Source organism: Hermetia illucens, chromosome 3 (assembly GCF_905115235.1).
Source record: "Hermetia illucens chromosome 3, iHerIll2.2.curated.20191125, whole genome shotgun sequence".
In the NCBI taxonomy this organism is placed as follows: Eukaryota; Metazoa; Arthropoda; class Insecta; order Diptera; family Stratiomyidae; genus Hermetia; species Hermetia illucens.
This window is the reverse complement of record NC_051851.1, coordinates 1,114,684-1,128,362: the sequence shown is the minus strand read 5'-3', so window position 1 is coordinate 1,128,362 and position 13,679 is coordinate 1,114,684.

The window sequence follows — 13,679 nt, the reverse complement described above, 5'->3', positions numbered from 1 at the left end:
GTTTCGCTCGAAACGTCTGACCATAGGGTCAAAGTTCTTACTGTATAAGGCTACGATCTTGCCAGTCCTTATGTATTCCTCGGAAACCTGGGAGCAAGGAACCGCGGTTGAGTTGCACAACGTTCGTTTGCCTAGGTGCGATCGCGTAGAGATCGCTAAAGTATTGTTTGCAGTCAAATCTTTCAGTGAACTAAACAAACAAGCACAATCAAAACTCTGAAACTGCGTCATGTGTTCGGAGCAGGTGTTTAGGCAGCAAAATCAAGCGACCTCGTAAATGGCGAAACGTCATCAGGAAGTCCTGGGACGTAACAAAAAGGGGGTGGCGGCTGGAGCCATAGCGAATGGCGCAAGCGTTAAGTTAGAGACGATTCGAAAATTAGCGACGCAGCAAATGCCACCTGTGGACGATTTCGTCAACAGTATTCATAACTACCCTCAATGCATCATCCTCGTTACTCTTGGAGATATCAAAAACATTTACTAAACCATCGGTTGAGCCGAAATTAACGAATCCAGATTCATTGAATGGAACTAATGTCTTTTATGTCATCTTCATGAAGTTCACAATAACCACATAGCTCTTTTTCTCTGACGTATGTCGAAGAACAGTAGGAACGCATCACTAATGACTCCTTCCGATCCAGCGCAAAATATTCGTCCATTTGATTTGGAATCGAAACACGGGATTGGTATCGGTTTAGCATCTAATTCTCGTTGTCTTGAAAAGTCTGAAGTCTGAAAACTGTTCCTTTTTAAATATTTAACTCCACTAATTGTTGTCTAACTAGTTCGCATTATTCACCTTTGATAAACTTCCCTCAGCAATTAACAAAACTTCTATTGAAATTTGAAATGTACCAGCGCCCACTTGGCCAAAAGCATCATTCGCTGCTTGAGTCCGCATCCACCAGTACACCGTCTTCCTTTCTACTTAAGTCCTTTTTTATTTTACGAAAGCAGAAACACCATTTCACTTTAACTACAATTCTACTATCCCGTACAACACAACTTCAACTCCCCGGTTCAGCTGTTCCACTGCAATCGATCAGCCGGTCCTGACTCCTCTAATTTTCATGTAAAATGCATTTTTACTCGCCTCAACCAGATCAACCGTTAGGCCTTGAATCACTCTACGAACCCTAATCTCTAAAAAGGGCTCGCTACAAGACCATGCAGACACAGGACTTCCAACCGTTTATAAATTCATAATATCCGTTATAAGTGGAAGGATCAATGCTAATGATATTCTGCCCAAGAATCAGAAAGGCTGTAGAGTTAGATCAAGGATTATAAAGAGGAAATCTTCGTCGACGATGTCCTCTATTTGGAGCGCAGTGATCTAAAACTATTAAAGCTTTTGATGAAAGTCGCATCCTGTCAGTGCGTACATTTTAGGAAACTAACGTCTCAGGGAGGTTTATTGAGTCCCCTTTTGCTTTGCATGACTACTGACAGATGCTAGATGCTGGTTTTGCAATCAAACATGGCCTACGTGCTAAGTGCAATATTGATATGCTGGTGACCATCTTGGAATTGTGTTGAGCAGACTTGACCTGGTTAGCCGTGATATTCGAATAGAATTTGATCTAGACGAATGTCTACAATGGTAATCAGAAGCGAATGCGGGACATACTTGATCACAAAATACACAAAGTCCTCATCAACTGCAACGTACTTATGCCAACGCCTGATCTAGTCCTTGAAACATTTTTAAAACCCCATATTAGGTATCTCCATTAGGGTCATCTTCGATTTTTCCATTATCTCCTCTCGGTTACTGAAACGCGTTCCTTTCAGTGGTTTTTTGATCCGATGGAAGAGGAAGAAATCGCATGGGGCCAAATCAGGTTGTTTTTAGCCAAAAATCTCGGATAATGATGGCAGTGTGAGACGGTGCATTATCGTGGTACATGATCCACGAGTTGTTCGCCCACAAATGCTTACATTTTTGGCGGACTGATTCATGCGAACGTCTCAAAAGATACAAATATAATAGTATTCCTTGTTGACAGTCTGGCCTTCTTCTTTGACTGGAAATGACGCGGTTTCGTCGGTCTCGGTTCATCCGACTCGCGCCATTCACTTGCCTGATGTGTGGACTGCGTGTCTTTGGCGATGTGCACATGGTCCTTCTTTTGCATGAAATTATCGAAAAACGTGAACACGGTCAGAAACACATGTTCTCAACTCGGCATAACTTTCACAACTGATGATGAAATAACGCCAAAATTTGGCCGCAATATCAGTGACAGTTGAGAAACACACAAATACATAAAAAGAAAGACAGCCGAGTACTAGGAGCGCCACACGGCGATCATTCCGGAAACTTTTTGAGCAAGGTATTATATCCAAGTTACGATAGTTGTGTGTAGCTACAATTATCTCGGAATTGTGGAAGGAACCCATGCTTAAGTTTGAATTCCTGCGAGGTGTGAATCTGATGAAGAAATGGCATCATCGATCATGCAAACGCCCAGCAACAAATAAGGGCTATTGTGTTCGAATTCCGAAAGCATCATTCAAGTTCTGCAGTGGAGTGGATGAACTTACCTCGTGATATCGGAGGTAGGGAGAGCGCAACATCCCCGTTATGCTGAATCGCTACGTGCTTATTTGTATTGTAAGGAGCAGGCGAGTCCCTTGCATACTACTCTTTTTAAGGGAGATTACGAATTGATTTCTCTTAACTTGAAAGACCGACGTTTGAATCCTCTGAGTGGGGTGAAGTCAGATAGATGAGTGAAAATCGAAGGCAATGCACGATAAACAGGTCAGATGCCTCTGGTAGCCATTTATCGATGTCCATTTGCTGGGCAGCTCTTTGCTGAGATGGAGAGATTTACATGTGCCATCATGAAGAAAGAGCGGGTGAACTCATAAAGAAAGACCGGGTGAAGGATGATTAATCCAAAGTGTATCGTATCCATCTTATTTTCACTGGTGCAATACAACGATAGGCTGTACGTAAGGTGGTTTACCAGAGCTTTGCATACAAGCATGGCTGTTCACGGGAACATATCCGATATGAACTGCAGGCAATACTCCATCCATCCATACTCCATGAAGGAACTAGGATGTGGGTTGGGATGGGGGCATGCGGGAGGGGCTTGGGAAAGGAAGCTAGGAGTGGCGCTAAGGATGGGTAGGTTTTGAAAACTGGGATGAGGAGTAGATGCGGTTGTAGAAGATTACTCTACCGCCGGGGTCGAAAAGGAGGTTACGGGACTGGAGAGATAAGAGGATTTGAGGGAACAGATGAGTTCGTAGAAGATTCTCTTCGACGATCTCGATCTACATGACCTGGGAGATAAGTGGATTTGGGTGGGATATGGATTTTTCCAGGAATTTGAGGGCATGACGGGCTAGGACGGGGTCAATGCGGGGCGTTTGAGAGGAGTCGTAGAGGATCTGGTTGGAGATGTATTTGGAGCGGTCTTCGTTCTTGTGGATATTTGTACAGTAGCGGAGGATTCTGCGCTCTTTGCAGCGGAGTCGTTCGATTTGGTGGGGGGAAGCGTCGCACCAGAAGATGAAACCGAAAACGAGGAGGGGACGGATAAGATGTTTGTAGCAAAACAGCTTGACTTTCTGAGGTGTTGGGCTAGTGTATTTTAGGATTGGGTAGAGGGATTTGAAGGCACCTGTTGCACGGTTCAGTGCCTTCGTGATATGTGGGACATGGGATACGCGGGAATTGATTGTCACCCCGAGGTAGGTGACTTCTTTGACGGTTGGGATGGTGTCGTTGTGGATCTTCAGGGATAGGGTTGAAACGTCGTTCCTCATTTTCGGCGTCACCTTAGCGGTACCACGGAATACGATGGTTTCGCATTTTTGTGGATTTAGGGACAGTTTCCAGCGGGTGAAATACCGGTAGAGCTAGTCCAAATAGGAATTCAGGCGGGCTTCACCGGCAGGGATGTTTCTTGTGGAGGTGTAGAGGATGAGATCATCCGCATATTGAAGGATTCGGATTGGATTTGGGTGAGGAGTTGGTTTAGGAAGGTCTGCGATAAACAGAGAAAAGAGGGTAGCAGAGAGGACTGACCCCTGAGGGATGCCAGCCGGGCTAGAATATGGGGTGGAGAGGTGTTCACGGAGTTGGACTTGGGATTTCCACCCATCAAGAAAGCTAAGAATTAGCTTGCAGAGGTGCGCATGGAACTGGAGGACTTCAGACAGCTTCTATGCGAGACGGTATTGCCATACGGAGTCGAAAGCCTTCTTTATGTCGAGGAAACAGGCTATGGTCGGTGCGTTCCGGTTGAGGCCGAGAAAGACGTCCAATTTGAGCACGAGTAGTGCATGCTCGACTGAATGTTTGGGGCGGTTGGCGAATTGGAGGCCAATACCACCATAGTCTCCCTATTCTTGTTAAATAGGTAGGATCGTCCCAGCTTAACTACTTGGCACTAAGTGCGAGTGTTAGACCAAATCCGGCATCTGTCGAGTTTGTTACAACTTAGAAATAATAGTAATTTCGGTAGGATCCGCCCACATTGGTTCATCCATTCTGTTAGTTGGTCAGCTTAGGGTGTTAGGGTGCTTTACATTGTCCTCTGTAAAGGCTTAATGGGAATTTGAATTCGACGCTTCAATGATTCTACTGAATTAAATCCACTCAACTCTTCGACATTTTGATTCAATGATATAATGCAGTCCCGCTCGATGCTATGCAGTTGAATTATGCCATCACAGCCATGCTTAAGAACTTGTAAACTGCTTAGTCTGGTGCTTTTTTCCTATCAAATCAAGAACCTTTTTCACGCTCTAACACCCTCCAAGGGCCTTGATTCTTCCATGTTCGTTCACAGAGTGCATAATACACATGTTTGGAAATAAAAGACAGTGAAAAAACAGAAAATAATATCTTTTGCATAGCACTCCATAAATCTAGTGTGTGCTCAATATTGTTTCGACTCATAAATCATATCGGCATTTGTGCGCTCGTATTTTGTATAAGCGCGCAGCCGGCACAGCTTAAAATCGGGACTGCATGCAAATTCACTCGACATGTCGTTCCATATGAGTATGTGCATAGGCGGCGTGTATGATATACATGTTTTTGACCATTTCGCTGACTCTAATACACCGGCCCCGAACCCAGAATCCAACTCTCGACGTAAGTGCATTTTCAAATAATTTCGTTTTTAAAGCATTCAGCAACGGCGATCTATGGTGCACTATCAGATTCCGAAATGAAATCTAAACGAGAGGACTTGCACTCTTATAAATATCGTCTAGCAGGGTACAGTGATGCTGGGAAATTGCATCAAGGGAAAGATACTTTGCAAGTTGCGATGAACGATTAGGTGAACGAATAAGCAGAGTCAATGAAAATCAACAAGTCTTGTGCGGTGTCCATTAGTTACCCCCACAGCATTAGAACGTGTCAAAAAGTCGCTGCCATTTAAGGAATTTTATGATAAAGCTGTTTTGAAACGTTACTGTTCGTATATCACATCCGTCAAGATTATATCGTCCTTGCAAGTGGCACTGGAATCGATATTCCAGTAGTCTGGTCGTGAGTGACGTGATTGATGAGTGATTGGGAGAGATTTCGCACTGGTTTTTTTTCCATCAAACTTCCGATTGTTGTTAAATAGGGGCTGTCTCTCTATTTTTCTATTGCAATGTACATGATGCATGTAACGCATATATTCACAAATCTATGTATATATGACACCAACCCGAATATAGCTAACGTTACATTGCATGTACGCACATCCTCCTCTCCTCGTCTCAGATGCTGGAGCCAAAAATTTATAAATTTGCAGAGGAAACTCATCCATGTGGCTGGACATAGAAGATTTATGAATTGATCACGTCTCCCACAACCGGTGTGCCGCCATCCTGCCCTGAGCTGCAGGCACTAGTGCCGGAGGAATAGATATATGTAAGGGTTGTTTCCTGTCGGACCATCTCCCTCCCAGTTCGTTTGATAAATGCACCACGACCCTCGTCCTTTTGTATCCAAGGCCAAATGCACTTTAAACCGTACGGTGCATGATGCACATACTCGTTTTGCACCAACAATACACATACCTATCCGACGATTGTAGTGGCAGAGCTTAAAATGTATTTCCATAATTTCCGTGATGGACACGATGCCATGTATCAAAGCATCAAATAATCGATGCCAACCAGTTATTTGGGTATTCTGAGATAGTATCGAATTCCCAAAATTTATTCGTCCCGTCAACTTGTCGAGAGCATGGCACAAAAATTGCAATTTAATTACGAGGCTGACAGCACAAGCGGAAGGTAGATTTTAGATAGGCGAGTGAAAATTGTGTAGAGTTTGGAGCTCAATTAGTGAAATTTGGAAATTGATGTGTGCAGTCAAGCTGCACAAATTGCTTAAAATTGATTTTTTCATCTGTTTTGCACACCCGAACCAAAGTTCTGACTAAACCTGCATATAGGTAAGGTTACTCCTTGTAACTTTTAAAGTAGCGATATAGTTACTATTGTTGCTATATTCTGGATAATTTAGAGACATCCAGACATTTAGGAGAACGTAGACCGTGAGGTCCAGGAGAAAAATATGAAAAGCGACATATCTATGAACTTTAGGTCAGAGAAGGTGTGATCACGGCATTTGGGTTTGCAAGTTTTTCGACCCTGCGTGATAATTCGCTCTTACTTTTTTCGTTCTTTCTTTTCTGGCACCTCTTTGGTAAGCGGTTTTCGCGAAATATATTGGTAATAGATCTCTCCTCTCTTCTCTCTGACACTTCAGTGGATTTGCACTTGGATACTGGCAGACGTACACGCTACTGTTTGTTTCCGGGTAGTTTTACCATACGATTTTTTATAGTCAATTGCTGGAAAATCCTGCGAATTCTAAACCCCCAGCAGATTCTTTTTTCATAATAGTTGACTGGGCCAAGAAGAGCTTGAACGTCTTTTTGGTCATCCGAAGTCCCGAAGCTGGTCCTTCGTGGAGCCTGGTGCCTCCGGCGTTAATTTGGTCGACCAAATAATTAATTGTTCAGTTGTAGAATTGACTTTTATCGATTTATACGTGAAAACTCATTTTCCCCATTCTGCGGAAACTCTATTTGTGTAAACGTTGAACTACTTGGTGCAAGCGTAAATGTTGCTTTGATCTGACTGGTGGCATGATGAGAATGTTTACGAAGAGAAAGTGGCGATTTTTTGTTGCGCAGCCCTAAAAAAATGGCCTATTCTTCGCCTCACTGTGCTGCTTCTAGGTAAGCATTTTATTGAAGTGGATCTCTAAGTGTTTCATACCGCTTAATTGGGGTGAAGTGTTGTGAATTTTCATTTAAGGACAGGCTCTTTCGAGTTACAAGAACTGTGCGTCTAGGTATTACCGGCACAGGTCTAAATGCATTACTCAATTTGCAGTCCTTTGATTTGTTTATTTAGACCACTGCACTGAACAGCTCATAGACTGAGTCCACTTTTTGCAATGCCTTCTGATTCTCGGATCGCTATACATCTGTTTGGTAGACAATAGAAAATAGATGATACGAATTTATCTTAAAACGTAGAGAACCAGAATGCGTTGCAGGATATACTGACGTCTTCTAAGCCGATGGCTAAAAAACGATCAGGGTTCTTCCTGTTAGAACCAAATAAACATACTGCAAAGCTGATCCTCGCAAAAAGCTGGAATGATTACAAGGGTACTGTAGGCATTCTGACTAGCCATAATTAACTAGTCCGACTCTACTTGCCGCTTGTTCTAAATTCAGAGCCATTGACCAAGGATGTCATCAGAGTAGTCGAGGTGTTTGAAGTAAGATGTCTTCGTCCATTCAATTCCCCTACGTCCTCCGGACAGAGTAGCATGAAGAACGTCGCCGATAATAAGAAGAAATAATATCGGTGACAGGATGCAACCCTGGCGGACTCCGCTCTGGACCTCAAAATTCTTCGAAATTTTACCTCGGTGCACCACCTGACATTCTTTTACGCCATCATATGTCGCTCTAATAATAGCTATTACTTTCTCCGGAATGTCCCATTTGCGTAGAGCATTCCAAATACACTTCTTGTTCCCTATCGAAAGTTTTCTCGAAATAGATGAAGGGCAGGTGAAGCCAAAATCTTAACTCCATGCATTGTTCCAAAATGATTCATAGGATGTTGATGTGGTGAATGCAGGATTGGGAACCAGCCTACTCTTTGTCAATCAAGCTTTTAAGAGATTCTCTTTGATGCGTTCTAGAATTATTTTGCCTTTATTTTTACGACAGTGAGGGACACGGGTCTCTTTCTTTGGAATCTTAATGATCATCCCCTTCGTCCACTCTTTGGGAAAGGTCTGGGATTACAATTGTAGCAATATATAACTCTGGGAGGGACCGTCAAGCCAGCAGGTTTTACTCCTTTTGACTGCATTGATGGCCAAAATGATTTGTCTTCTGCTTCGAGGATCAATCAGTATCCGCATGTTACGCACCATCGAAAGATTTGCGGCCACATGCAAGCTCTTTCGTGATACATTTCTAAAATTATTGCGTCCTTCAGCATCTTCCGCTTTCCTGACCAGCGCAATAGCAAATTCTCTATTGTCGCAGCGTACACTACGATGGACTTCTCGAGATTTCGCTCGGTATCGGAGTTCGAACGCGTCACGCCCTCCATTACTCGGAGCGATCAATAGAACCTTCCATTCATCGATCCGCTTCAACAATTCCGCAGTCAGCCAGATCTTATGAGCCCCCTTCGGGAGGAGGCCGACTACCTGTGTAGCACCCCAGAACAAATCATTTTTTATGGCAGTCTAATGCTCACTGATATCTCAGGCGGATTACTCAATATATCTGCCGTCCGGTCAGAAAGATAGCTCTCCCACTGTCGAGCGAGTTGCATCATACAAAGGGTCGATGTTGAACTTAAAGGCTCGCAGCTTTCCAACCTTGCGGGTAGTGGCGGGAACAACACGTAAGCAAACACCTCTCTTGTTACGTACGTCTAGGAGACAATTCCTAAAATTGAATTGGATTCTTCAAGATGATACTACAGGGTAGGAACCCTGTTACGAGGAAGCCGTATCCACTGATCATTGTGCCCCATCTATGAACGCATCAGACATCAGACTTTTAGTGCCGTCTCTCCTCCTGGATTGGTTGTGAGAGTTCCTTAGCTAACAATGATAAGTACTGGTTCAACAAATGGTATTTTGGGCTGATTTTTGTCCAGGTTGTTGTTTATGTTGAACGAAATTTTGCCGATTTCTTTGTTCTATGTTCACTAATTGTGAAGTTGTGTACTGAAGCTCATTGTATACTATAATTATTACGAGAAAGTAGCCTGAAGATAGCTCTTAGATCTTCGATGGCCGACTATGTTTTACTGATCTGGTGTTTCACATCTAAGCAAAATGCCTCTGGTTTTCTCTTCCAGATGTTAAGCATCATAAAAGGTGGAGCTAAGAAAATTAAACACATTACTTTTTTTGCAGATTCGTTTGGATCTTATGTTGTAACGTCCGCAGAAAAATAAAAAGGTGTAGATGCCGATGACTAATAAGTTATCGGAGCAAGAGGGGGGGGAGCTATTGTGTCAAGTCCAGGTTTCATTGCTACTGAGGCCGGGTTGCAATGAACCCTCGAGCATCGCATGCACCTTGTTGAATATAATTTTTACTAAATCGTTCACAGCCTTGTAGTAATTGCATGGATATGGTAGTCATCATGGCATGGTAGTCCGTGCATAAATGAAAAACGAGGAAACCCTTTATATTGTTCAATGTGAGATTATTGAAATCAGGCATTCTTCTCGGCCGCTTTTGCGATCATTTTGTTATTGGAATTTCTTGATGGTTATGAATTTGGAATTTAATCGGCCCAAATGTCTCGTTCGACTATACGAGCCTCCTCTGTCCAATAGTAGACTTATCGCAAACATTTTTCACCTATGCCATTATGTGTGATTTCACTCAAGTTAAAGACCCAGCATTTCTATAGTAAGGAACCCAGCAATTCACATTTGTTTTTTTTGTTGCCTTCATTCAAGACTGAGCTATAGCACGTCAACCACGCTCTTAGTTCACTGAAATGCACTTGAGCTTTATGACTTTCAGGGGCATTTTCACTTCACCTTCACTGTTCCTGGGGCGACTTCCACTATCCTAACTTGAGATGGTGGATTCTACTGTGTAGCATAACCAGCAATCGGATTGTTGCAGTTCCTTAATGCACCACCTAAGTGCTGCCACTTTACCTCCTGATCAACTCGTCCATGGGTAGTTGGCGTCTGTGTTGACCAAGTTGACACATCGGAAATAAGTGTTGACGAAGACTTGAAGCTTTTGAGTAACAGTCGCGGTCACTTTCCATGTGTTACTCCTCTATAAGAATGCAGAAAGAACATTATCACAGAACAGTCTCAACTTGATATTGGTGTAGAAATAACTCCATTTTCAGATTTCAGACAAAACAGCAACCGCGATTATAGATCAAGTTTGGTTCTACCGATGGCAGAATCGCCGCTTTCCAGATATACCAATTGTTCAACGCCCAGTCAGATTGATAATCTTGGTTTCGTTGGTCTTTATCTTCAGCCCAACTCTACTTGCAGTGCAAACAGATATTATCTGCGTAGTCGAGGTTGTAGAGGAAAGATGCAACCTTAACGGAATCCTCTTTGGACCTGAAATTCCTCTGGGATTTTACCTCAGTGCAGCACGTGATATTTTGTGCCATCATGTTGCTCTAATAATGACTATTAATTTTTCTGGAATGCCCTTCCGCCTAGGGCACTCCAGATACACTCCTTGTTTACACTGTCGAAAACCTTTTCGAACTCGGTCAAGAGCAGGTGAAGCCAAGATCTAAATACCACGCACTGCTCCAAAAAGATCCGTAGGGTATTGATGTGGTCAATAATGAAAAATCGAGAGCAGAAATCAGCCTGTTCTCTGTTGATCAAGCCTCCAAGATGTTTCTAGATATGTTCTACTATTATTTTAGAAATGTGTTCATTGTATGATGTATCAAGGCGTTACATTTCAGACACCACGGAACTATCTATGAAACTATTGCAGAGTTTGAAGGGAACATATGCGTCAATTAGAAATCATCAGAGCTGCAGAGAGCACACACCTAGGAAAAGTTTAGGATCAGGATAATTAATAATTAGTCAAAGGGTAGTATAGGTCCCGGGGCGAAACGTGGATTGGTACCCACGATGGAGCATAAAACCTGGGAAATGCCTGCTGAACCAACACCAACAGCTCTGCTACCAAACCCTATCTCCACCTCCACGTGGTGACCGCTGGGAGCTCTTTCTTGACGAAAAGCTGCAGACGGAGAAGGATGAAGGCGAGTCTCCCGCGCCTAAAAACGGGACAAATTGTACCAACTGGTCCTCCAGGTTGGGGGTTGGGTAGGGCTGACAACCCTACACGGAAAACAACCGTTACGAAGCCACAACAGGAGCCTCGGATAGGATGGATATTAAAACGACGGACCCGGCAACGACAAAGGAACAACGATTTGCGCATTTTCTCATGGAACGTGCGCTCCCTGTACAGAGATGAAGCTGATAAGCAGCTAGCCGATACCCTGTCCCAATATAGGGCTGATGTAACAGCGTTGCAAGAGATGCGATGGACAGGGACCGGTTTCCTGGAGAAGAGCCACTACACCATATATTATAGCGGCCATCCAGTAAACCATGTGCTCGGAGTAGGTTTCTTAGTCAGCCAAAAAATGAAACCTGCTGTTATCGGCTTTGAAAGTATAAGCGAACGGCTATGCACTCTGCGCTTGCGAGGCAAGTTTAGAAATATAAGCCTCATAAACGTTCACGCCCCTACAGAGGAGACTGCAGAGTCGGAGAAGGATACCTTCTACGAGGCAGTAGAAAGAACCCTCGAAGCCTGTCCCAGATATGATATCAAAATCATACTTGGGGATTTTAACAGCCAAGTAGGGAAGGAGCCCGTATTCAGGCGATACGTTGGCTCCCATAGCTTACACGAAAAAACAAATGATAACGGACTGCGGACTATTCAATTAGCAGGATCACACGAAATGGTTGTTGGAAGTACCTGGTTTGCGCGGAAAGCGGTCCACAAACATACGTGGGCCTCTCCAGACGGGACCACTTTCAACCAAATTGACCACGTGTTGATCGAACGCCGCCACCTCTCAGCCTTGATGAATGTCAGAACATATAGGGGGGCCAATATAGACTCGGATCACTATCTCGTTGGCATGGTGCTCCGAGCGCGAATAACAATACCACCTAGAATCCCCTCTGACAATCAGGTGAGAGTGAACACTGAAGCCATCCACAACACAACCCTCCGCGACACCTATAAGAGGGAAATGGATGCCGCAATAACCGCAGTAAATAGAGGACCTGGAGATGAAGCATCAACTAATGATCTTCACAACCACCTGAAGAACGTTATCATGGATACGGCCACAAATATACTTGGCCCCAGCCGCAAAAGGAGTCGGAACGGTTGGATTGACGATGAATGTAAGCTAGCAACGGAACGTAAGAATGCCGCATACCGAGTAATGTTGCATTCTCAAAGAACGCGGGCACGCGCAGAGACTTATCACGAACTCCGTCGAGCGGAGAAGCGACTTCACAGACGGAAAAAGGAGGCCTGGGAGAACCAACAAGTCTGTGAACTAGAAAAGTACAGGGAGCAACCGCACCAGGCGCGGAAGTTTTACCAACAAGTCAGCAGGATGAAGCCTTATACACCTCGATGCTCATCCTGCCGAGACAAAGAGGGAAATCTGATTTCCGACAGAACGGGCATATTAGAGCGATGGGTTGAGTACTTTGATGAGCTACTGAACAACCAGAACATCGGCGAGTTGGAGGTCCCGCCAACTGAAGACGACGGACAAATACTGCCACCACCAAGTTTAGGAGAAACAGTCCGTGCAATTCATCGGCTAAAAAATCGTAAGTCGCCAGGAGCCGATGGAATTACAGCCGAATTGGTTAAATATGGAGGCGACCAGTTACACCAAGTGGTTCATCAACTTGTGCTCAAGGTATGGGACAGCGAATCAATGCCTGACGATTGGCAGCGAGGCATAATCTGTCTCATACATAAAAAGGGAGATATCACACAGTGCAGCAATTATAGAGGTATCACGTTGCTGAGTACCATCTATAAGATATTCTCCACTATCTTGCTAGGCCGGATAGCCCCATACGCCCAGAACATCATTGGCCCATACCAAAGAGGCTTCACTCCACGCAAATCAGCAACAGATCAGATTTTCTCTCTGCGGCAGGCGATGGAAAAACTGTTGGAATATGGACAACAGTTGCACCATCTGTTCATCGACTTTAAAGCCGCCTATGATAGCATAGCCAGGGTAAAACTGTACACAGCCATGAGGGAATTCGGTATCCCGACGAAATTAATAAGACTGACTAGGCTGACCCTGACCAATGTGCGAGGCCAGATAAAAGCAGCAGGATCACTCTCAAGACCATTCGACATCAACAACGGTCTACGACAAGAGGATGCCCTATCATGCGTCCCCTTTAACCTGGCACTCGAGAAAGTGATCCGTGATGCTGATGTAAATGTAATAGGTACGATCCTCTTTAAGTCCACCCAACTGCTGGCCAATACTGACGATATCGACATCATGGGAAGAACCACCCGAGACGTTCAAACTGCCTTCATCCAGATCGAGCAGGCGGCGCGAGATCTT